Consider the following 25,159-nt stretch of genomic DNA (forward strand, 5'->3'; position numbering starts at 1 on the left):
TAGTCATGCTAAAATCATGCTAGCGACTTGCTAGTCATGCTAAAATCAGGCTAGCGACTTGCTAGTCATGTTTAAAATCATGCTAGCGACTTGCTAGTCTTGCTAAAATCATGCTAACGACTTGCTAGTCATGCTAAAATCATGCTAGCGAAATGCTAGTAATGCTAGAATCATGCTAGCGACTTTGCTAGTCATGCTAAAATAATGCTAAAATCATGCTAGCGACTTGCTAGTCATACTAGCGACTTGCTAGTCATGCTAAAATCATGCTAGCGACTTGCTAGTCATGCTAAAATAATGATAAAATCATGCTAGCGACTTGCTTGTCATGTTAAAATCATGCTAGCGACTTGCTAGTCATGCTAAAATAATGATAAAATCATGCTAGCGACTTGCTTGTCATGCTAAAATCATGCTAGCGACTTGCTAGTCATACTAGCGACTTGCTAGTCATGCTAAAATCATGCTAGCGACTTGCTAGTCATGCTAAAATAATGATAAAATCATGCTAGCGACTTACTAGTCATGCTAAAATCATGCTAGCGACTTGCTAGTCATGCTAAAATAATGATAAAATCATGCTAGCGACTTACTAGTCATGCTAAAATCAGGCTAGCGACTTGCTAGTCATGTTTAAAATCATGCTAGCGACCTGTTAGACATGGAAAAATAATGCTAGCGACTTGCTAGTAATGCTAAAAATCATGTTAGCGACTTGCTAGTCTTGCTTAAATAATGCTAGAGACTTGCTAGTCTTGCTAAAATCATGCTAGCGACTTGCTAGTCATGCTAATATCATGTTAGCGACTTGCTAGTCATGCTAGAATCATGCTAGCGACTTTGCTAGTCATGCTAAAATAATGCTAAAATCATGCTAGCGACTTGCTAGTCATGCTAAAATCATGCTAGCGACTTGCTAGTCGTGCTAAAATCATGTTAGCAACTTGCTAGTCATGCTAAAATCATGCTAGCGACTTGCTAGTCATGCTAAAATCATGCTAGCAACTTGTTAGTCATGGTAAAATCATGCTAGCGACTTGCTAGTCATGCTAAAAATCATGTTAGCGACTTGCTAGTCTTGCTTATATCATGTTATCGACTTGCTAGTCTTGCTTAAATAATGCTAGCGACTTGCTTGTCTTGATAAAATCATGCTAGCGACTTGCTAGTCATGCTAGAATCATGTTAGCGACTTTGCTAGTCATGCTAAAATAATGCTAAAACCATGCTAGCGACTTGCTAGTCGTGCTAAAATCATGCTAGCGACTTGCTAGTCGTGCTAAAATCATGCTAGCGACTTGCTAGTCATGCTAAAAATCATGTTAGCGACTTGCTAGTCTTGCTTAAATAATGCTAGCGACTAGCTAGTCTTGCTAAAATCATGCTAGCGACTTGCTAGTCATGCTAATATCATGCTAGCGACTTGCTAGTCATGCTAGAATCATGCTAGCGACTTTGCTAGTCATGCTAAAATAATGCTAAAATCATGCTAGCGACTTGATAGTCATGCTAAAATCATGCTAGCGACTTGTTAGTCATGCTAAAAATCATGTTAACGACTTGCAAGTCTTGCTTAAATAATGCTAGCAACCGCATAGCAACCACATAGCAACACCTTAGCAACCACCCTGGGTACCTTAGCAACAGCATAGCAACACCTTAGCATCTATCCACATTCAAACTATTTATATCTTCTAACTATTTATATCTATAAATCTATCTATTTTCAAACTATTTAGATCTATCTAGCCTATCTATCTTCAAACTTTATTAATCAAACTAAAACTATTTCAAACTGAAAACCTTTAAACTTTCTTTTAACTAAAAGCTTTTAAAACTACTTAAAACTTATTGGCTAGGCTTTCTCAAGCCAACTTAAAGTTTGCTAACAAACTTTTTATCTAGTTGTCATTTAAGTGGTTAAAGTGTGGCGTTACGATTCAAACGTTATATTTTCTGTAAGTTAGTGTAGTGTTTAAATCCCAGTGTGGTAACCATACGGTTGTAGACTTGATTTTCACTAGTAGTTAACCATAACCAAGTGAGACATCCATGCCCGGTATTTTTTGTCTGAATTGCTATAAACAGTAAATATCACTGCATTTTCAATATGTTTCTATTAGGATAAAAATATATTTATTTTAAAAATTATGCAAAAAAGAAGCTAAGATCACATCACATTCTAACATTGTTGGTACAATCTAAAAACAAAAATAATGCTTTTAAAGCAGAAGTACATTCACTATACTGAAGATGAAAAGAAATAAAAAAAACAGATTAATTACATTATATTTTGATTACCCCATTACAGTATTCACTTTACAGACACTGCTATCATTACATTCACTTACATGTAGGCTTAAAACTTGAATACACATGGCACATTTATTGTCCAACTACAAATGTTTTTAGCAAAATGTACACTACCAGTCTAAAGTTTTTGAACAGTAAGTCTCTTTTGCTCACCAAGCCTGTGTTTATTTGATTCAAAGTACAGCAAAAACTAAAATTTTGAATTATTTTTACTATTTAAAATAACTGTTTTCTATTTGAATATATTTTAAAATGTTTTCAAAGCTAAATTTTCAGCATCATTACTCCAGTCTTCAGTGTCACACTATCCTTCAGAAATCATTATAATATGCTGATTTGAAACATTTTTGTTGGTATTATTATTATCAATATTTAAAACAGTTGGGAACATTTTTTTCAGGATTCTTTGATAGAAAGATCCAGTGATCAGCATTTATCTGAAATAAAAAGCTTTTTTGGGGGGAATGGATTTCGAGAAATTATTACCTTTATTTAGCAAGGATGCTTTAAATTGATCAAAAGTGATTAGAAAGGCATTTATAATGTTTTTATTTCAGATAAATGCTGTTCTTCTGAACTTTCTATTCATTAAAGAAACCTGAGAAAAATCTACTCGGCTGTTTTCAAGATTATAATAGTAATAATATATGATTTGTGTTTTTTGAACAGCAAATCAGATTATTAGAATGATTTCTGAAGGATCATGTGACTGGATTAACAATGCTGAAAATTTGAAATCACAAGAATAGACTACACTGTTAGTTTTAAATAGTAAAAAATATTTCGAAATTTTACTGTTTTTGCTGTACTTTGGATCAAATAAATGCAGGCTTGGTGAGCAGAAGAAACATTAAAACATTAAAAATCTTACTGTTCAAAAACTTTTGACTGGAAGTGTATATTTTAGTCAGAATTGACCTATTGGTAAGCCCCTCCCCTCGAACACAGATGAGCCAATGGCAGTTAAGTATCAGTTGCACAGGGACGAAACTCGGGACATCTTTAGGTTTCAGCACTATAGAGAAACACTGGAAGATCTCATCGGTTTGATGGTGTTATTGCTACAAAAATGGTAAAACGATGTGCTTGGGGTACTTGTAATACTGATTCCAGGTATCCTGAGAGGTTGGGTGGAAATTTAAATTTATTTTATTATTCAACATTCATTTTCTTGATGTCTAACTCTCATTAAGTTACAATTTTCATCTGCTCAGCAGTTCTCACGTCATGTACAGTGTAAGTCAAAAACACATAAACAATGGTTTACAATTCAGTGCCTCTCCATATTAAACTGGTTAAATGTAAATTTAATTTTACCATGCTGTACAGGAACAGTGTTGATCCTGGATGTTGTCATCTGCGATCGTGACGACTGTAACATGAGGCTTCTCCCGCTTGAATTGTGATCTGTAAACCCTCGCTTTTTAATCTTGTTACCCACCATATTTATTTTAAAATCTTATATATATCTCTCCATGACATACTTAAGTCCCACTTGAATGCTCCTCCATGAGAATTGGTCCTTCTGTGTCCAGAATGTGTCAAAAACAGGGCTTACCGACAGGCCAATTAGTGCACTCTTATTCTATTGCGCTCCTTCTGATTGGCACACGTGTGCATGGCAGCTCTCCTTTATTGAAGTCTTTGAAGTTTAGTGGAGGCTAATGCACTCCTGACAGCAAAATGGAAATATTTCCATGACTTTCTAACATGTACAGATGGAGAATATACCTGTCAAATATAAGTTATGCACTGAGGAAAACACCACATTTCAAACGCATTGAACAGCAGCGTCTCTGTCAGCGCAGATCATGCGTCTGTCAGAGCGTCTGACGGGATGAGTCGCTTTAAACTATAGATTTTAACTATATCTTACAAGTGATTTTAAAGCCCTTAAAAAAGTACAAACTGGATTATGAACTTTCCCGCAGCTCACTCTATGTCATCCGCTTTTATCAAACTGTATATAAATGATATTGCCTCATACCATATTGATTTACACTACTGGTCAAAAGTTTAGGATCAGTAAGAATTTTAATATATTTTTAATACATTTCTTATCAAGACTGTGTTTATTTGATAAATAATACAGGAAAAAATGCAATATTGTGAAATTATTATGATATAAAACAAAATTCTTCTGTTTTTAATATACATCAAAAATCTAATTTATTTCTGTGATCAAAGCTGAATTTTTCAGCATTATTACTCCGGTCTTCAGTCTCACATTAACCTTCAGAAATCATTCTACTATGCTGATTTATTATCAGTGCTGGAAACAGTTGTGTTGCTTAATTTTTTTTGGAACCTTTGATACTTTTTCAAGGTTCTTTGATAAATAAAAAGTTAAAAAAAAAACAGCTTTTATTTAAAACAGAAATCTTTTCTAAGAATATACAGTACATATACAGTTCTCTTTGTTATAAGAAATATTATAAGAAATCGTTACTTTTATTTAATTTATAATTAAAATATATATTAAAATATATTAAAATAGAAATAAAATAGATTATTTTATAGTATAGTTGCAGTATTTTTGATCAAATAAATGTAGTCTTGATGAGACTAAGAGACTTCTTTAAAAAATATTACAAGTCTTACTGATCCCAAACTTTTGAATGGCAGTGTGTATATATATATATGTATATATCGTACAAACTCAATATACCGCCCAGCCTTTACCACCCATTCTTCTGTAGAAAACAAAATAGAAAGAAGTGGCAAAAAGAAGTTTTGGTTGCAAAAACTCAAAATATCCTTTTGTTCCATAAGTTTATTTAATTTTAATGGAGTTTTAAACTTTTTATTAAATCTTTAACTCTTTTTTTTTTTTTTTGGTTTGTTTTAAGTTGTTTTGCATTAAACAAATTTTATATTCTAAGACTGGAAAATAGGTTAACAAATTATTGTAAAGAAAAGGATTTTTATTTTATTTACTTATTTTTTTTATTTTATTAAGTTATTTTTGATAGGGTAAGGTGCCATTGATTTAAAGGGATAGTTCACCCAAAAATGAAAATTATCTGCTTTAGGGTTAAGGGTAACCCTAACCCTAACCCTAACCCAATTTATCTGCTTACCCCCAGGGCATCCAAGATGTAGGTGACTTTGTTTCTTCAGTAGAACACAAACAAAGATTTTTAACTCAAACCGTTGCAGTCTGTCAGTCATATAATGGCAATGAATGGTTACTAAATCTTTAAGAGTAAAAAAAACACACACAGACAAAACCAAATTAAACCCTGCGGCTCGTGGCAATACATTGAGGTCTTGAGACACATAACGATCAGTCTGTGCAAAAACTGAACAGTATTTATATCATTATTTACCTCTGATCCACCGGAACGTTCAGCTGTATGGAGTGTGTTCACATCAGCCGGTGCGTGATGTGTCAACGTGCTCTGGCAGTGTAGATGATAAAAAGTTAACACTCCCAGATGAGTTTGCACAAAGGAAACATAATCTTTTAGTTTTTAATCGGTTGCCTGAATCGGGACAAGCACAAGTAATTACCATTTTGAGAGGCCAATATGCACTATGTAAACAATGAGTGACATATGCGTGTGACAGATCGCTTCCACACGTACATCTACAATGGCAGATCATGTTGACACATCATGCGCCAGCTGTTGTGAATGCGCATTGCTGTGGATCAGAGGTAAATAATGATATAAATACTATTTAGTTTTTTGCACAGACTGATCGTTTTGTGTCTCAAGCAGGGCTTAAAAACGAAAAAAAAATCCATTCGGTTCACTCCGAGCAGAATCGATATTATAACGTTTCTGTTCTTGCGTTCCTCATTAAACAATACGTTCCGAGAACGGTTTTCTAGAAAAAATACCGGTTAATAACGTTATTTTATTACACGGCGCGATAGATAGATAGATAGATAGATAGATAGATAGATAGATAGATAGATAGATAGATAGATAGATAGATAGATAGATAGATAGATAGATAGTGTGTGCCTTTTAATAACATGTTTGGCATTATGTTTACAAATGATTCAACCAAATTCCGTGTTCGTGTCATCTGAACTTCTTGTCTTTAAAACCGAAAGTAAACGAGTTCACCTGAAGGCCGTAACTAGGGTTTGAAAATTGAGGTCCGAAGTAAGGTTGAGAAACACCGCTTTAATTAATGTTTTTTTGATGACTTAACGTTGACTAAAGAGCATGAGACGTCTTCCTGCTGGCCAGTAACGGTAACGTTATTTGTCATAGTAGCCTATTTCATTCTGTAACAAACAGATTTGTATTATGCTATTGTTTTTGATAGTGTTATACATTTCTTTCAGATATTAACGATGATCGCTGCGTTTGTCTTACCGATTGTGTTATCTTCCTGTCAGCAATTAAATTACAGATTGTCTAAAAGATTTTTTTTATGAATGTACAATGTTGCCGGATATTGCTACGAAAAACAAGCAATTACAAAAATAAAGAAAAAGATATCCGAAATAAGTTCAAATCTTGTGTTTTGTAAATAAGATTAATATATCAGTAACACTAACGTTCAACTTTCCACTTTATAAACGTCCCAAAGTGTCACAATAAATTGGAAAAATGAGTCAAAATACACGTATAATAGGTGGATCTGGCAACAAACGGAGGCTGCACACGCGCTCTCACTCAACGCGCTCTCAAGCCCCGTTCACTGCGCTACCTTCTCGCATCAACATGAATTGCAAACACTCATGTGATATGAGGTGGTTTAAACGGCTAAATAATCATTCAGAGAGCTTGGCATTTTATTTTTGAATATACAAAAATGACCGAGGTCCAGACCTCGGTGACCTCATAGCTGGCTACGGCATATTCCTTACCTAATATAGCCAATTATAGGCTATTTTCACTCAAACAAAACTCAAACTCCAGATAGTTATGCTTTTACATTTAATGCATAAAAGCAAAAGAAAACGTAATGCATAATTTTAACTACAAGTTTTAATTAGGCTACAATAACTTAAACCTAAACATACCTTTGCACATGAAACAGCCAGGTGCTTGGTAACCTTAAGCTCGTCGCATCAGAAAGGGCTCTGCTTATGTCTGCTTCGCGGGCATTTTACGGTGTATGCGTCACCGTCGCATTTGCGCACACAATTTGAATTCATGTTTTTGGTCTGCCAAATTGATATAATAAAGAGAACGATAAAAATACCGTTATTAACCGGTTAATTTGGAATTTCTGTTTCCGTTTCTGTTCAGAACGATTAAAATTGATTTTGTTTTCGTTTTTGTTTTTGTTCCTGTTCAATGTCAATTGTTTTCGGTTTTCGTTTTCGTTCCTTGAACCGGTTCAGAGCCCTGGTCTCAAGACCTCAGTGTATCGTCACAAGCCACAGGGTTTAATTTGTTTGTGTCTGTGTATGTTTTTTTCACTCTTAAAGATTTGGTAACCATTGACTGCCATTATATGTGTGACAGACTGTAACGGTTTGAGTTCAAAATCTTTGTTTGTGTTCTACTGAAGAAACAAAGTCACCTACATTTTAATTTGGGTGAACTATCCCTTTAAAACACATTTTTGCATTCTAATATGCTTCTTTTCCATATTGGACTGATTTTCTCTGTGAATGTGCACTATGAATGTGCTTGACCACAGCGCACGCGTTTTTTGTGTAATAATATAGTAAAAGTTAGCTTTTAGGTCTCTCTAGACCTTTATTTTTCATTCCGCTCCTCTGCGTCTCACATTTTTAAATGCAAAAACACATTCTGTGTGAATGGCCCCCAAGTCACAGTAATCTACTTTCGATGGATGGTTCACATAAAATGTGTCATGTGTCACCCAGGGACATTATCAGGGGTGTTACTGAGGCCCTCTATGGTGTAGCCTACTCACTGGGCCTTGGGGAGCAGGGTGGGACTAAAATATTGTCCCAACCCCTTCGAATTACGTGACAGCCCATGAAATGAAGCACTGTCTTTGCGCGAGACTGTAATATCTGTTTTTGGTGGCCATGTTGTAATCTCACTCTCTCTCTCTCTCAGTCTGACTGAACTGTCTGTGAGTCGTGTGCTGGTAAATTAACACCGCTGTGCTCTTTTCATTAGCACCTCACAGTAAACATAAAGCTGCTTCGTGTGATGTCATTCTGTCCCAGTCACAGAGAGAGATCACGCTCATCTCATCCCAGCAGCCTGCAAGACAACACAATACAAGCCTAGCAAATTATTTATGTCTGAATACACACATAGTAAATCTGATTTTTCATTTTATACTCTGAATCTCGCTGGTCACGCTTGCTCCCATTTGCGCATATGTACACAAATTAATACTTTTTACTGTCATTCTAATTAGTTTCTAATGATTTTTTCACCCCCTTTCTGTTTTTGGCTTTGTCACCCCTCATCCAGCTCCAAATCTCCCTTGTGCTCCCTCTCTCTCTTTTAATTCCTCCCATTTTACTCACCCCCTGCACTCTTTCATTTTCTCTCCATCACCCTCCCACCCCTGTGGTGACTCCATCTGGAGGTCAGGCTATGAAGGGCACAAAAGAGAGAGAGGAAGAGAGGGATGAATGCATGGATTCATGGATGAATAAATGAATGCAGAAGCGTCTTTCAACTATTGACATGACCAAAAGAAAAAATAATCATTTTGGCACCTTAGTAAGTCTTGTAAGTGTGAAACATGTTAGTATAGTAGTGAGTTTTTTCTTGTCTAAATCAGATTTTTTTGTATGTATGTATGTATATCTATACATAGTTCTGTCAAAATTAGTGTGTTAACGCAGGTAAATAATTTAAAAAATATTTAATGCAGATAACACAGGGTCGGGGCTAAGGTTGGCCACCCCACTCACAACTGCTGCTCCTGTCTCTTTTCTGACTTTTCTTGACAAATAGTGAATTTATTTAGTCGCAGAACAACTTTAGGACCACATCAAACAGGAGACTTTTCAGACGCGTGCTCCAACTTCATTTCAGTGCCAGGTGCTAGTCGAACGAGTGCGGGAAAGGTACAGGTGATGAGGGAGCTTCAGTAAACCAACAGGGAACTGCAGTCAGATGAGGTTTTGTCAGGCCATATGTGACCCTGGACCACAAAATCAGTCTTTTTGTTACTGAAAGTTATACATCATCTGAAAGCTGAATAGATAAGCTTTCCATTGATGTATGGTTTGTTAGGATAGGACAATATTTGGTCGAGAGACAACTAGCTAAATAATCTAAATATTGAGAAAATTGCCTTTAAAGTAGTCTAAATCAAGTTCTTAGCAATGCATATTACTAATCAAAAATGTAATTTTGATATACACTGCCACTCTCAAGTAATATTGCAAAATGAGTTTTGTTTTAATATACTTTTAAAATGTAATTTATTGCTGTGATGCAAAGCTGTGTTTTCATCAGCTGTTACTCCAGTCTTAAGTGTCACACGATCCTTCAGAAATCATTCTAATGTGCTGATTTGTTATTAGAATTATCAATGTTGGAAACAGTTGTGCTGCCAAATGTTTTTTTGGAATCTGTGATTCTGTTTTTTTTAGGAATCTTTGATGAATATCAAGTTAAAAAGAACAGCATTTATTTAAAATATACATCTTTTCTAACAATGTAAATCTATGCTGTCACTTTTTACTGAATAAAAGTATTAATTTCTTTAAAAAAAAAAAAGGAAGAATAAAAATGTACTGATCCCAAAGTTTTGAACAGTAGTGTATGTTGTTAGAAAAGCTTTTTATTTGAAATAAATTCTGTTCTTTTTAACCTTTTATTGATCAAAGAATCCTGAAAAAAGTATCCAAAAAATATTCTGAAGGATCATGTGACACTGAAGACTGGAGTAATGATGCTGAATATTTGGCTTTGTATCACAGGAATAAAGTACATTTTTATATATTCACATAAAAAAACATTTATTTTAAATTGAAATAATATTTCACAATATTAAATAAAAATCAGTTTTTTTATCAAATAAATGTGGCCTTGATGAGCATAGGCATCTTTAAAAACCATTAAAAAATTTTATGTTAAGAAATTTACAAAATATCTTCATGGAACATGACCTTTATTTAATATACTATTGATTTTTGGCATAAAAGATATACCCGTGTCAAACTTAAAGGTTGTATCAGCGATTTCAAGCCTGAAACATAAAGTGTCAAATTCAGCTGACCTTTCTTCATGATCCGCTCGCTGCCTGCCCCATAAATCAGCTGTAAAAAAAAAAACGCGTCTCTCTGGTCAGCCTAGGGTCCGAGATATGCCAAAAAAACAATCGGTGCTACCAACCAACGATTCCACAGCAAAACAGTGTTCCAACCAATCAGCGTTCAGGCTTAAAATCGCTGACACAACCTGGCTGGTTTTGTGGTTCAGGGTCACATATGTCAGTAAAAATGAATTTACCTTTCTGGCAGCCGCTATACTGTGCTCGTAGCACGCGCTTCACTTTCATGCACAAATGCGGTGGTGCGCAATGTAGACTCTAATAATTTCATATTAAAGCGCAAATGAAACTATGAGCATGCATGTCAGATATGCATCACGCTCAGCAGCGGAAGCTATTAAAGTAATAGCAGTCAAATGACCTAATAACCCATCTGCTGTTAATCAAAGAACAAAATAAAAAAAGAGGAAGTCAATAACTTTTGTAGCTTCAAGGATTCATCTATATTTAATTTAGTGTTTGATAACTTTATTCAGTTACCTACTTGCTGAAGGGCACAAGTAGATAACTGGCTTATGTGAAGATCGTTTTAAGTTCATTAAATTAGAAGTTGTTATTTTTAAAAGTCTAATACATTTTAAAATGGATAGCTCTCAATTATACTGTAATGTTGAGTGGCTATAATCAATAGTTAGGGAAAAAATAATAATTTCCTAGAGACATGAGTAATATTGGTATCATTGATACTCACCTTAATCGCGATTAATCACAAATCATTTCAGAAAAGTCGATTGACAGCACTAAATTTTAATGCATTATGTATAGTTTGATTCGTAAGATTATATTAACCTAGATTAAATGCTATAAAAACAGTTTCATCAATTTTCATCATTTTAATAGCAACTTCCTCTCTCTGCATCATTCTTCTCTGCTCCTCGTCTTCCTCCGGTCCGTGCAAGCTCAACTGTGTCACAATTCCAGCGTCCCTGTCCCTGAGCACCCTGCAGCACTCTCTTTTTCCCTTCCCGAGCGCACGTGATCCCTTTATAGGACAGTGATCTGCGTAATAGGGTCAAGGACGTACAGTATAATTTCAGGTAAAAGTTCAGCGAACGAGTTCGCACGAGCACGGCTGCGCAGTCTTGCGCTGAAAACGTGCCAGCAAGTTTTCTGGCGTCGATACAGATATGGGAACACGCGTACCAATACATACTGTACTGTACAGGCACACATACGCCGTCTGCCACTATCCACACTTCCTTACCCCCTCTCTTCCTGCTGATTCTCCCTCTCTCTTGCTAGCTCTCGCTCGTTCTCCCCTCCTCTCTCTCTCTCTCTCTCTCTCTCACTCTCTTCATCACACACATGCTCTGAATGAACAGCGGTGTGGTGTAGGCTACCATGCTGAAGGACAGAAAGAGTGTGAGAGTTGTAGAAAGAGGAGGAATAAGGCAGTAGATTGTGGATCCAGCAATGCCATAGAGAGCGAAGGAGGCAGAGGGAGACGGAGGGGGAGGGCAGCGAGGACCAACATCGACATCCAACGAAAGAGGCTTTGACAGAGATGATGTGAGTTCTTGCTTTCTCTCCCCTTTAGCTCTCTCTTCCTCTTCTTGTCCATGTCTTTCTCTTCTCAGCTCTCTCATCCATGGCCGTGTTTCTCCTGAGAGATGGAGATGCGTGGCTGCGTTTCCCTCTTTTTCGATTCCCTCGCTCGCTCTCCTCCTTCATTCATAGGTTCCGCTTTGTTTACAGACATTGTTAAAGGAGAGGGAGGTGACAGGGGTAGGGGGAGGGGTCTCTATCTACCTTCTTGTGCATGCGTTGTCTGGTGGGTACATTGGTGTGCTTGTTTTTAAAGGGATAGATCACCCTAAATTGATCATTCTGTCATCATTTTGTTGCTAAACACTATGAGAATTTTAGCCGAATGACCAAGCTGCTCGCTTTCATATGTATTTAAAGTAATGCAGACTTTATACTGTAAAATGTGGTAACCTGCAATTGTTACATTAAGGAGCTAATTCTATCCAATACAATTAATTTTGTTGGTATAATTGAATGTATTTTGGTTGATAATATTTTTGACCTAAAACCAGTTCATTTAGATTAGAACAGTTAATTTACCATTTTTTCCCAGTGTAGGGCGGTGGTTCTTAAATAGCATCAGCAAACCTCTAAGGGGGCCTCAAGATGACTTAAAATAATTAAAATTAGGACAAAACAAGCATTAAAATCTGCTAAAACAACTAAAAGTCAAGAAACACATTATTCTAATTTGTCCCCACAACTGTTTGTTTCTTTTGAAGAACAAGGATTTCCACAGTCCTGATAAATCTGCATAAATGGCAAGTTTTGTCATGAAACTCTAGATGGTACTTGCTGATGTGTTGTTAACACAAACTGATGATGTTCACAGCAATAAATTACTTGGCACAAGCTGGTCAGCATTCACTTGAGCATTTTGCAGCATGCTTTATGAGTTCCTCTAAAACCCTCCACCTTCCCAGATCCACCTGTATAGATCTGTTACGGGTTTTTATTTGTGGAGCAGCAGTATTGCTAAATGTTCACTGCACTGTATCATCATATGTATTGGTAGTAGGAATGTATTGTAGTAGGAAGGTAGTATGTATTGGTAGTAGGAAGTTCCTGTACTTGTTTTGCAGCAGCAATAATCTACAACAACAACAGCAGTAGCAGATCTATTCCGCGAAATACATCAACGTTTTCATATCCATTACCATGCTAAAATCTTCAGAGAGTTGTCATGATAGAAATGAAGTAGCCTCATTTGGAAAAAGCTGTAAATAAAAAAAAAAAATGGCAAAGTAGTCCACGGACATTTTATAATAAATATACAATTCTGTAGCTATGGTAGGCTCAAAAAAATTAATCGGGTACAAATTGTGAATAAATATATATGTGTGTGTGTGTGTGTGTGTGTGTGTGTGTGTGTGTGTATATATATATATATATATATATATATATATATATATATATATACATATATAGTCCACAAGAGAAAATAAGTTGCATTTATAAAAATGACCCCGTTCAAAAGTTTACATCCCCTTGATTCTTATACTGTGTTGTTACCTGAATGATCCACAGCTGTTTTTTTTTGTTTTGTTTTGTTTTGAGATCTGTTAAAGACCTGTTATTTTGCTTTTAAATAGTCCAGCTACACTCTGCTCATGATTCTAAATTAGTAGCACCTGTTTGAGGTCGTTAGCTGTCATAAAGACACCTGTGCACCGCACAATCAGCCAAAGTCTAAGTAGCAACATGGGCTGTATCCGAAATCGCCCCCTGTACCCTATTCACTATTCCCTACATTAGTCCACTCATACAGTTCACTTGAAGGAGTGAATGAAAACACTAAGTGCACCGGAAGGACTGCCGTTTTTGCATAGTTTTCTTGCGGTTTAATAATCATTTAAAAATGGGCAGTTCCAGTAGTAAGATTAAATGATTTATACTGAACTCTGTCACGGAAATTATGTATAAACCCTAGTTAAACAATTTAATTCTATATTTACAACGAACTTGTACCTGTTGTACGCTATATTATGGTGTGGACGAGCGCGTTGTAAAATGAACGAATGGATGATTCAGCTGCGGGCGCCATCTTCTGGTGAGACGCGGAACGGGAATTCAATCGGCACGTGACTCTCACAGTGCATTATGGGTTATCTTTAGCTGTTGAGTGTACAACGGTTGTGCACTCGTTTTTGGGGTGCATTATGGGATTAAATGAGTGCACTCCAGATTATCCACTATGGTTTCGAACACCACTTACAATGGCTGTCCCCTCAAATTGTGCCCTATTTGAGGGTATAGGGGGCGATTTCGGATACAGCCATGAACAAAACCAAAGAGCTGTCAAAAGACACAAGAGACAAAATTGTAGACCTTCACAAAGCTGGAAAGGTCTACAGGGCAATTGCCAAGCAGCTTGGTGAAAAAAGAACAACTGTTAGAGCAATTGTCAGAAAATGGAAGAGGCTAATGATGACTGTCAATGTCCCTCGGACTGGGGCCCCACGCAAGATCTCTCCTCGTAGGGTATCAATGATGCTAAGAATGGTGAAGAATCAGCCCAGAACTACACAGGAGGAGCTGGTCAATGCCGTGAAGAGAGCTGGGACCATCGTTTCCAAGGCTACTATCAGTAATACACAAAGACGTCATGGTTTAAAATCTTGCATCGCACGGAAGGTTCCCCTGCCTAAGTCAGCCCATGTCCAGGCCCGTCTGAAATTTGCCAGGGACCATCTGGATGATCCAGAGGAGTCATGGAAGAAAGTCCTGTGGTCAGATGAGACCAAAATAGAACTTTTTGGTCTTAACTCCATTCACCGTGTTTGGAGGAAGAAGAATGATGAGTATCATCCCAATAATACCATACCTACAGTGAAGCATGGGGCTGGAAGCATCATGCTCTGGGGGAGTTTTTCTGCACAGGGGACAGGACGACTGCACTGTATTAAGGAGAGGATGAACGGGGCCATGTATTGTGACATATTGGGCAAAAAACTCCTTCCCTCAGTCAGAGCATTAAAGATGGGTCGTGGCTGGGTCTTCCAACATGACAATGACCCAAAGCACACAGCCAGGAAAACCAAGGAGTGGCTCCGTAAGAAGCATATCAAGGGTCTGGAGTGGCCTAGCCAGTCTCCAGACCTAAATCCAATAGAAAATCTTTGGAGGGAGCTGAAACTCTGTGTTGCTCAGCGACAGCCCCGAAACCTGACAGATCTAGAGAAGATCTGTATGGAGGAGTGGGCCAAAATCCCTCCTGCAGTGTGTGCAAACCTGGTGAAGAACTACAGGAACCGTTTGGCCTCTGTAAATGTTAACAAAGGCTTCTGTACCAAATATTACAATTTTTTGACTATATATAAATACTTATTTGACACAATAATTCACAGATAAGTTGTTAAAAACTCATACAATGTGATTTCCGGATTTTTATTTTTAGATTCTGTCTCTCACAGTGGAAATGCACCAATGCTGAAAATTGTAGACCCCTCCATGATTTCTAAGTAAGAGAACTTGCAAAATCACAGGGTGATCAAATACTTACTGACCTCACTGTATATAGTCTTTACAACGTATGTATAGAACACTTTATATTAAAAGTCATTTGATGCAATACCATAAGATTTGTGTAAAAAACAGTCATGATTCAAATTCAAAGTCGTGATTTACTGAAAATCTTGCTTAGTAGCCGTGGTCACTTTATTGTATGGAAAAGTACAGCTTGGACATTTTTTGTTCCACAGAAGAAAAAAAAAACTCATGAGAGTAAGTAAATGATGACAAATTGTCGTTTTGGGTGAACTATCCCTTTAAGTGGTTTTTAGCCTCTACTCAAGGTCATTGCGGAAGTAAGGGGCAGTGTCAGTGTAGAACTATGATAATAAGAGAAGACAGAAAAAAAAATAAAGGGCAGAGAGGGACAGAGTGTGATAGGAGTGGGAGGACAAGCAGAGGAAGAGGAAGGAACAAAGGTCAGATGGACAGAAGGCAGAAGAGGAAGCAGATGGGTGTGGAAGTATATACATCTGCCACGGTGCAGTGACAGGGACAGAGCAACAGGTTTAGAGAGGATGAAAAATACACCAAAGACGAGTGATATCCGCATACTCTTTAGAAGGCACTGAGAAGAGCGTGAGATTGTTGTATCTTTTCTTTCCCAATAATCGGTCGTGTAAGTAAACAGATCTGCTTGACTCTGTCCAGTGGCCAGTGAAATTTATATTATTCTGTCTTGCTCTTGTTGCTCATGTGACAGTGATTACTCAACTGGTACATGTAGCATGCGTGGCTAATGTCGCTGACCCATGGTCTGCTTATTAGTCTGATTAACATGCGGAGACTCTTGGACCATTACAAACATTGAGCTCATTAACACGCCAATTACATTTTGACAGATAATTAATTATGTAATTATGTAAATATTTTATTCAATTATTAATTATAAATGAGTCATACTCAACTCTGCACAAAATGCTTATTGTGTTATTTTAGGCATTTAAACGTTAACGTCTTAATTAAATATCCCTTAATATCCCTTAAATTCCTAAAGAGTTTACCGTAACTCTTGTAATTAATGCTTTATAATACAATATGTGACCCTGGACCATAAAACCAATCAATCTAAAAGCTGAATAAATAAGCTTTCTATTGAAATTATTGTTAGGATAGGGAAATGTTTGGCTGAGATACAACTATTTGAAAATCTGAGGGTGCAAAAAAAAAAAAAAATAGAGAAAATTGCTTTTAAAGTTGTCCAAATCAAGATCTTAGCCATGCATATTACGCAGAGCGTTCTTAACATGAGAGAAAGACAGTTTTCTGCTTGCTGCAATAAACCGTCTTTTTTTCTGCACTAAACAAGTGAATTTTGCCAAGATATTTACAGAGATGCTAGACAAGATGTTATAGAATAATAATTGAATGAAAACCTAATTTTGACCAAAAAAAATTGACATGTGACCTATTTTTCGAATTTCCTAAAAATGACAGAAGATCACATCACAAATGTTTTATCTAAGTATAATCCAGCGTAATTACTTTGTTTGCAAAGGTATTATTTAAGAACTTTCTTATTACTTTCTTATTACTTTCTTAACTTCTTATTTAAAAAGTTTCAAAGCAAGAGACATGTTAATTACTAGGACAAGGAAAAGCTTACAGGTGATGTTTTTGACAAGTATATTTTGCAGTTCCATAAAATACTGTACACTGGAATGAACACTGTTACATAAAGTATATACTGCAAGGATGCATTAAATTGATCAAAAGTGACAGTAAAGGCATTTATAATTGTACAAACAAATTAATCATGGTTTACACAAAAATATTGTTGTTTGTAACTGATAATAATAAGAAATGTTTCTTGAGCAGCAAATCAGCATATTAAAATGATTTCTGAAAGATCATGTGACACTGAAGACTGGAGTAATGATGCTGAAAATTCAGCTCTGGCTTCACAAGCATAAATTACAGTTATTTAAAATCTTAATAGTTTTATGTAATAATACTGTTTTACAGTATTTTTGTAAGCATAAGAGAGTCATAAGAGATTTGGTCGTAACAGCAGAGAAAAAAAACAATACCACACTGTAAAAAGTTTGCTGTAAATTTTACAGTAACTTACTGGCAGCTGGATGCCAGTAAGTTACTGTAAAAATGTTTACAGTATTAATACTGTAAGTGCATTTACAGTACTAAAAGGTCTTTACTGTAATTTCATTTACAGTATTTTTACTGTAATTTCATTTACAGTATTTTTACTGTAATTTCATTTACATTATTTTTACTGTAATTTCATTTACAGTGTTTTTACTGTATCTTCAATTACAGTATTTTTACTGTATTTTCAATTACAGTATCAGTACTATAGAGTTTATTTTCATTTATTTTAAACATTTTTACCTGTAAAAACAATCCAATTAACCTACAGCACTGTAATTCAAGATTTTTACCACCCAACCCCATAAAAATCACAATAACTCATAAGCATTAGTTCTGATAATATTCTTTTTAATTGTTGAACATTTTCTTTTTAAGTACAGAGACTTTGTATCATGGCAAACATACACATACTGAAAAGCAAAAATAAGTAAGTACACTACCAGTCATAAGTTTTTGAACACTAAGATTTTTTTAAAGAATTCTCTTCTGCTTACCAAGCCTGCATTAATTTGATCCAAATTTAATTTATTCCTTTGATCAAAGCTGAATTTTCAGCATCATTACTCGTCTTCAGTATCACATGATCCTTCAGAAATCATTCTAGTATGCTGATAAATTTAATTTTTAGATTTTTCAGGATTCTTTGATGAATAGAAAGATATTATTTAGCAAGGATGATTTAAATTGATCAAAAGTGATAATAAAGACATTCATAATGTTACAAACTATTTCTGTTTCAGATAAATGCTGTTTATCTGAACTTTCTATTCATCAAAGAAACCTGAAAAAAAAATGTACTCCACTGTTTTTAGCATTATAATAATTTCAGCAACATCATAATAATAGTTTTTGAGCAGAAAATCAAATTATTAGAATGATTTCTGAAGGATCATGTGACTGCAGTAATGATGCTAAAAATTAAGGTTTGATCACAGCAATAAATTACATTTAAAAATATATTCAAAAAGAAAACAGTTATTTTAAATAATAAAAATGGTTCAAAAGTGTACTGTGTTTGCTGTACTTTGGATCAAATGAATGCAGGCTTAGTGAGCAGAAGAGACCTTCTTTAAAAACATTTAAAATCTTACTGTTCAAAAGCTTTGTCTGGTAGTGTAAATAAAATAAAATCATACAGTAAAAATGTGTTTGTGTTGTGTTAAATTTTAGTAGTTTTGAGTCAAAGTTGACAAGCTCTCTGATGAGAAACGGCAGAATGGGATTCAGGCTGATGCTTGCTGTTTGCACCCTCTTTCCAGAAGTCCATCTGATCTGTGACTGTCAATGCATTTGCTGCCACAAAGGTTGACTGTCTGAACAAACCTGCAAGCACAAGAAAAACAGTGTTTAAAGAATTTGCCTCAACTGTCAAACTTGGTGCTGTATGCATTTAAAAAAAAAAAATGATATACTACATACGAACGCAGTAGTAAGAAAAAAAACTGAAGAAACTTTTTCTTGAATTTTTTTTATAAAGAATTTTATGAATGGGTCAGTAAGTCACTGATTCTAGGTGTTTAAAAAAGGTAAATTCATTCAGTAATGAAACACTGCTGTGTGCAGAGATGCACAACATGGCTTTGTTAAGAACCGTTTTTACTAAATGGAGCAAAAAGACAATATTTTCTTCTTGATTTAAAGGAGAACTCCGGTGTGATTTTGACCTACAGTGTATTGAATCATGATACCGAGTGTGAACGTACCTTGCATATCTCATCTCGTCTTGTCCACTGCAGTCCGAAATCTGGGGTCAGTTATCCGATGCTCACAACAGGTTGTCAATGAGAGTCAACAGGGCATCGAAGAAGCCATGTAAATAAATCACTGTTTTACGCCATCTTAAATTTAGTCACGATAAGTCGAGTGTCGAGCACCAAGGAATTTATCAGGTTATCAACTTATCAGGTTGTAGTTTCCTTCGTGCTCGACACTCGACTTATCGTGACTAAATTTAAGATGGCGGCGGCCGCTAAACTTCTTGCAGTTACTGTCTGTATAAATCTACTTGTAAATAAACTACCGGTGCTTTTTCTGAGTTCTCAATGTCTCGTTTTAAATGTCAGGGCCCTTGGAAGTCTACCAATGAAGTGTGGAGCAACTTTGTGCCTCGTAAATGGCGTAAAACAGTGATTTATTTACATGGCTTCTTCGATGCCCTATTGACTCTCATTGACAACCTGTTGTGAGCATCGGATAACTGACCCCAGATTTCGGACTGCAGTGGACAAGACGAGATGAGATATGCAAGGTACGTTTACAGTCGGTATCATGATTCAATACACTTTAGGTCAAAATCACACCGGAGTTCTCCTTTAAATCACTTAATATTACATTCTTGTTTATTGAATTTTGTTGCCCTGACACTTAGTAAAGTCTGCCACGGACCATGCTAAATGCTAACCAATCTGTTCATATAAACATTCTAAACAGGTGTGTGTTTCCTAGAAAGTCTGTGCATATAATAGGCCTACTATGATTAAAAATCTATATTTGTTGTTTTACAGTAACAATAATCTAAATTGACAGACAGTAAGATTGCTATTATGAATTTAAAGGTTACAGTAAGTTAAAGATACCTGAAGCAGCTGCATTTTGCTGTTTAAATGCTGGTTTAATAGAAATAATTTTAATGCGCATGCAAACTCAATCTTGATGGTAATAAAAACATTCCCAGGAAATAAATACCTTACAAATGTGTACTTTAAATTAGGGATGCACCGATCCTCATCGGCCGATCATTTGCGCGTTTTGTCAGTAAAGCCGGTTCTGTAACCAGCGGTAAATGCCATCAGGTGCGTGATTTCACGTTGAGCCGTATATATACTACACACAGCCGTTGTTCACTGACGAGCTGCGCACATTCACACTGATAATGAACATTGATTTGCGCAGCTCGTCAGTGAACAATGGCTGTGTGTAGTATATACGGCTCAACGTTAAATCACGCACCAGATGGCATTTACCGCTGATTACAGAACCGGCTTTACTGACAAAACGCGCAAGCATGATCGGCCGATTCGTATCGGTGCATCCCTACTTTAAATACAATATAACTTGCTTAGGATAAAAGCATCTGAAAAATGCATGAATGTAAATGCAATGTAAAACAAAATATGTTTTAGGTTACCTTATTCTGCATGTCTGTAAAATGGACAGCTGGCTGTGTGATGATTCTGCCCTTGATGGTCAGCATCCAGTTAGTGCTTGGAGAAATCTCCTGTAACAGACAGTGTCACAACACCCTTTTAGTGTTACTATAGTTTATGATCAGAAAAGACAACTACTGTACAGTAATACAATTTACATTTTTAATAAAATAAACATTTATAATATTTATTAGCAAAACTTGCTATATTAATATATTGCTAGCCCGTTACTCTCTTTAAAATGTTAACCCGTTCTGTGAGTTAGTGGAGAACAGCAGCCTGTGGCTAATTTAGTAACGTTAACATTAGTTAAGTTGACGAAAGCAAAAGCTTAACGTTACCTGTTGTTTGCACTGCGACGACGGCAATCACCAGAAAAGGCTCCAATACACCTCTGATGCAGACGACATGACCACGAGACCACAAACTTGAAAATAAAACACAAAAGAAGCACTTAACCGCGGTGTTTCAGCTTTACCTCAGTGTTTCATGTTAGCGCGCTGTTTATGTCACGTCTGTCACTGAATTTAGGGACCGTCTATAAAGTTACATACGACATTGACACATTTCTTACTTAAACATCATTTGAAGAGAATTACCTTGCCAGCTATAAAGAAGCAGCGTTGAAACGATATTATGCCGCTCTGTGACTAACGTTAACGTTGAGTTTGTCAACTTCGGCTTATGGACATTATTAGCTTACCAGTTCATGTTATCGTCGATACTATGGCAGTCATTCACAAGAAGAAGATCCAAAATACACCTCCGACGTTACAGACGACATCCAGACCAGAAACTTGAAAATAACAAGCAAAAGAAGGGCTTGAAAATACTATTTAAAATCTCCACAGAAAAAGCGGTGTTGCTTAACGCACTTTACGTTACCTCAGTATTTCACCTCAGTTCGCCGTTAAGCTTGAGTAACGTTAAGGGCTCGTCAGACGAGTTAACTTGCATTAAAGGGCAGCACAATATACAAACGCGTTTCTCGGTTTCACTAAAGTTTTATTTCGACTAATATATGTCACCTTAAGTTACTCACCAGTCCATGTTTTCACCGTTATGGCGGCGCCCCGGCCGTCAGTCAGAAAAAAAGGCTACCGACATGCAAAACACGATGAATATTGTTAGTTTCCTGTTAACAAGTGAAACATCTTAAAATTGTTCAGTTTTTCATAAAACAGAAATAATATACTAACCTTTTTGTCAAGTTATTGGTGCAACATTTCTCCTTTTGTCCTTTTTACCGCCACTTCCTCTCAGCAGGAGAGAAAAAAAATCGCCATTGCCATTGGTCAATTTTTCGCGGGCAAGTTCACTACTGTAAATTTACAGTAGTTTACTGTAAACGGATTTACAGTAGTGGATAATTACAGTAGTGATCATATATTTTCCCATAATCCTTTGCAGTTTACAGTAAAATACTGTATATACATTTTACAGTATCTTACTGTAGATATTACAGTAAAATACTGTTCAAATTACAAAAATCGGTTACAGTGCAGATACACATAATAAAATGCAGCTAACCATTTAATTGAGTAAAGTTAGCATCTGTGTCTAATCAGTCTCAGAGGTATTTTGCTGCAGATTTATCTTAATATGGCTAATACTAAAACAATATTTATCCTAATGTTAGTTACATGAGTCTCACTTCTGTCGTCTTGGCTATTGCATTTGTATTTACAAAATTTTCGAAATCCTTGTGACCCTGGACCACAAAACCATAAGGGTCCATTTTTTGAAATTGAGATTTATACACCACCTTAAAGTTAAATATATAAGCTTTCCATTGATGTATGGTTTGGTAGGATAGGACAGTATTCGGCCGAGATGCAACTATTTAAAAATCTGAATCTGAGGGTGCAAAAAAATCTAAATAGTGAGAAAATTGCCTTTAAAGTTGTCCAAATCAAGTACTTAGCAATGCACATTACTAATTAAAAATGAAGTTTTGATATATTTACAGTAGGAAATGTACAAAATAGCTTCATGGAACACAATCTTTACGTAATATCCTAATGATTTTTGGCATAAAAAAAAATCGATCATTTTGACCCATGCAATGTATTGTTGGCTATTGCTACAAATATACGTCCGTGCTACTTAAAACTGGTTTGTGACCAGGGTCACATATCCCATTCCCTCAAACTGCTGTATTACGTGTCAGTCAGTGAACAGCTAATCTGAAGGTTGTGAATCAGGTGTGACTACAGGCCACAGCATTAAAAATAGCACTGAAAAAACAAACGTTCGTTCATTCAGTAGCTGGTGATATTGATGATGTAATAGGCGGATGGTGGTTCAGAGCTGTAGTGCTCTACGGCTACCCGACAAGAGCACTAGAGAGTGCTCTGTCGCTCCCTCTCTCGTTCGTTCCCTGTCTCTCTCTACCTCTCAAAGGCTGCTGCCAGTTTTATGAATGGGAAAACAGTGACTTGTGGAGGCAGTGATAGAAACATCGCTCTGTTCTGCTGAAGAAGACAGGAAGAAGCAGATGTGTACATGAGAGGGAGGAGTAAAAGAGAGACAGATGAGTGTGTGTGACAGTTGTCTTGCCCTAGTGAAACCGGTGCTTGGCATTTCAATTGCACCTTGCCGACGGTTTGATCTCCTGTACTGCAGCAGGTGTGCACGCATTAGCCATGTGCTGGTTTTTTCTACGTAAACACGCACTAGATGAACACTTGTGACTGTTGCGTCGCTGTTTTTTAAGCGCCTCGCGCCATGAGCGCTGTTGCGTTTTGGAGCAGTTCAGATACTGTAACAGACACCTGCGATTCGTTCCTTCCTGTGAGAACTGGACCTCCTAGCGTCCTTTACATTCAATGCATGCATTAGCTAATCAGCAAACAAACTCAGTCACCTCAAGCCCCTCTCTCTCCCTCTCTCCTTCCATCAAATTACATCATTTCTCTCCTCTTTCATGCTAAACCATGTCTTCCAACCACACATTCTCTCTCTCTGTCCCTCTATCTCGCCCTCCCTCCCTCTCTTTCTCCTTGCCTCGTTCGCTCTCCCTCCTCCTCTGTCGCAGTCACAGTGAACCATCGCTCTCTCTCCCTCTCTTTCTCTCTCTCGCTTTCTCTCTCTCTCTCCGTCTTAAGTATGAAAGGGTTGGGAGAGCTAGGCCCTCGTTCTCACTCTCTCCGTCTCTCTCTCCTCCTCTCCTCCCCTCGCACGGCTCTCGCTTGCTGTTCTCTGGCTGGAAGAGGAGCAGCAGTAGGAGGAGGAGGTGGAGGAGGAGGAGGAGGGGGGGGAAATGGCGATGGGAGGATGCGGAGAGGAGGATCTCTCTCTCTCCCTCTCCCTCTCGTCGTCCTGGCCGTCGCTAGGCCCTATGAATCGCAGCGTCTGGTTCATTTACAGGTACTGGCTGTTTTCATGTTTTTCTCACGGTCGGTAGGGAGGGAGTGAGGTGGGCTCGAGAGAGCGCCGCATGTGTGCAAGGAACGAGCCGGAGTGATGGAGTGGATCGACAGGCAGGGATGTGTTGCAATGCACGCGTGTGTGCGCGTTCGGACGTGTGCGTGTGTCTATGTGCGGAAGAGCGAGCGCTCGCTCGCGCATTAGCCAGCGTAGCGCGTCTCCACAGCTGCATGCATGCGTGTGCGCGCGTGTGTGTGAATCGCAGCTTCTGTCTCTCTGTTAACGGCCGCAGAATACAATGTCTGCCTCCAGCCAGATACACCGCTGCTCTGATGGACAGAATGCTAAACCGGTGTGTGTTTCTGCGCGTGTGAGCGTGTGTGTGTGTGTGTGTGTGTGTGTGTGTGTGTGTGTGTGGGATGGAGAGAGAATATGCTCTATTAGCTGCTGATTTAGAGGAGTTCGCTTCACTGGAAGGGGTTGATGCTATTGGGTTCTTCTGTCTTCTCTATTGGGTGTGTGTGATTTGCATGTGTACATTCAGGAAATGAAGAACGATCACTCACGAGGGGACGTTTGCGCTGGTTTCTCGTAACCCCTGCTGCGTTTATTGTGGAGTGTGTTCTCGTACAGTGTCCGCTTGGCATTTTTTGTGCATTGTGCACTGATGTTATCAAGTGTTGGCTCTTATTAGACCTGAAACTCTGATTAAGTTGGACAATTATGGTCTCTGCAATGTGGCTGGGTGTTGGTTTATCACTGTGAAGATTGTGTAACGTCTTAATAGTTGTACATTGCGTAGGCTTCAACATATGTAGCCGCATACGTAGCTACTGTATAAACTGTCTGTATCACTTCACAGGACGAACCTAATGCCCAAAACGTCAGAGCAAGAGAGAGAGGACGACGAGATGTGTGTGGCAGAGAGGTTCAGCGGGGTGTGAGATGTCTGTAACTTTCAAAAGGGAGTGCCAAGTTGAAGCGAGACCATCACTTTCTGC

At 37.3% G+C, this 25,159-nt stretch overlaps 1 protein-coding gene and 1 long non-coding RNA gene across 2 annotated transcripts in view; one reads left to right on the forward strand and one right to left on the reverse strand.

Moving 5' to 3' along the window:
• The window catches only part of shank1 (SH3 and multiple ankyrin repeat domains 1), a 172,155-nt gene that overhangs the window by 118,157 nt on the left and 28,839 nt on the right, over positions 1–25,159 (forward strand). The window lies entirely within an intron of this gene.
• On the reverse strand, positions 18,678–21,852 carry LOC141335331 (uncharacterized). The gene is made up of 4 exons (XR_012355611.1): positions 21,493–21,852; positions 21,131–21,216; positions 20,771–20,860; positions 18,678–18,966 (listed from the first exon to the last, which is right to left on the reverse strand). It is a non-coding gene; the product is annotated as an uncharacterized lncRNA (long non-coding RNA).

This window comes from Garra rufa, chromosome 1 (assembly GCF_049309525.1).
Source record: "Garra rufa chromosome 1, GarRuf1.0, whole genome shotgun sequence".
Classification (NCBI taxonomy): domain Eukaryota; kingdom Metazoa; phylum Chordata; class Actinopteri; order Cypriniformes; family Cyprinidae; genus Garra; species Garra rufa.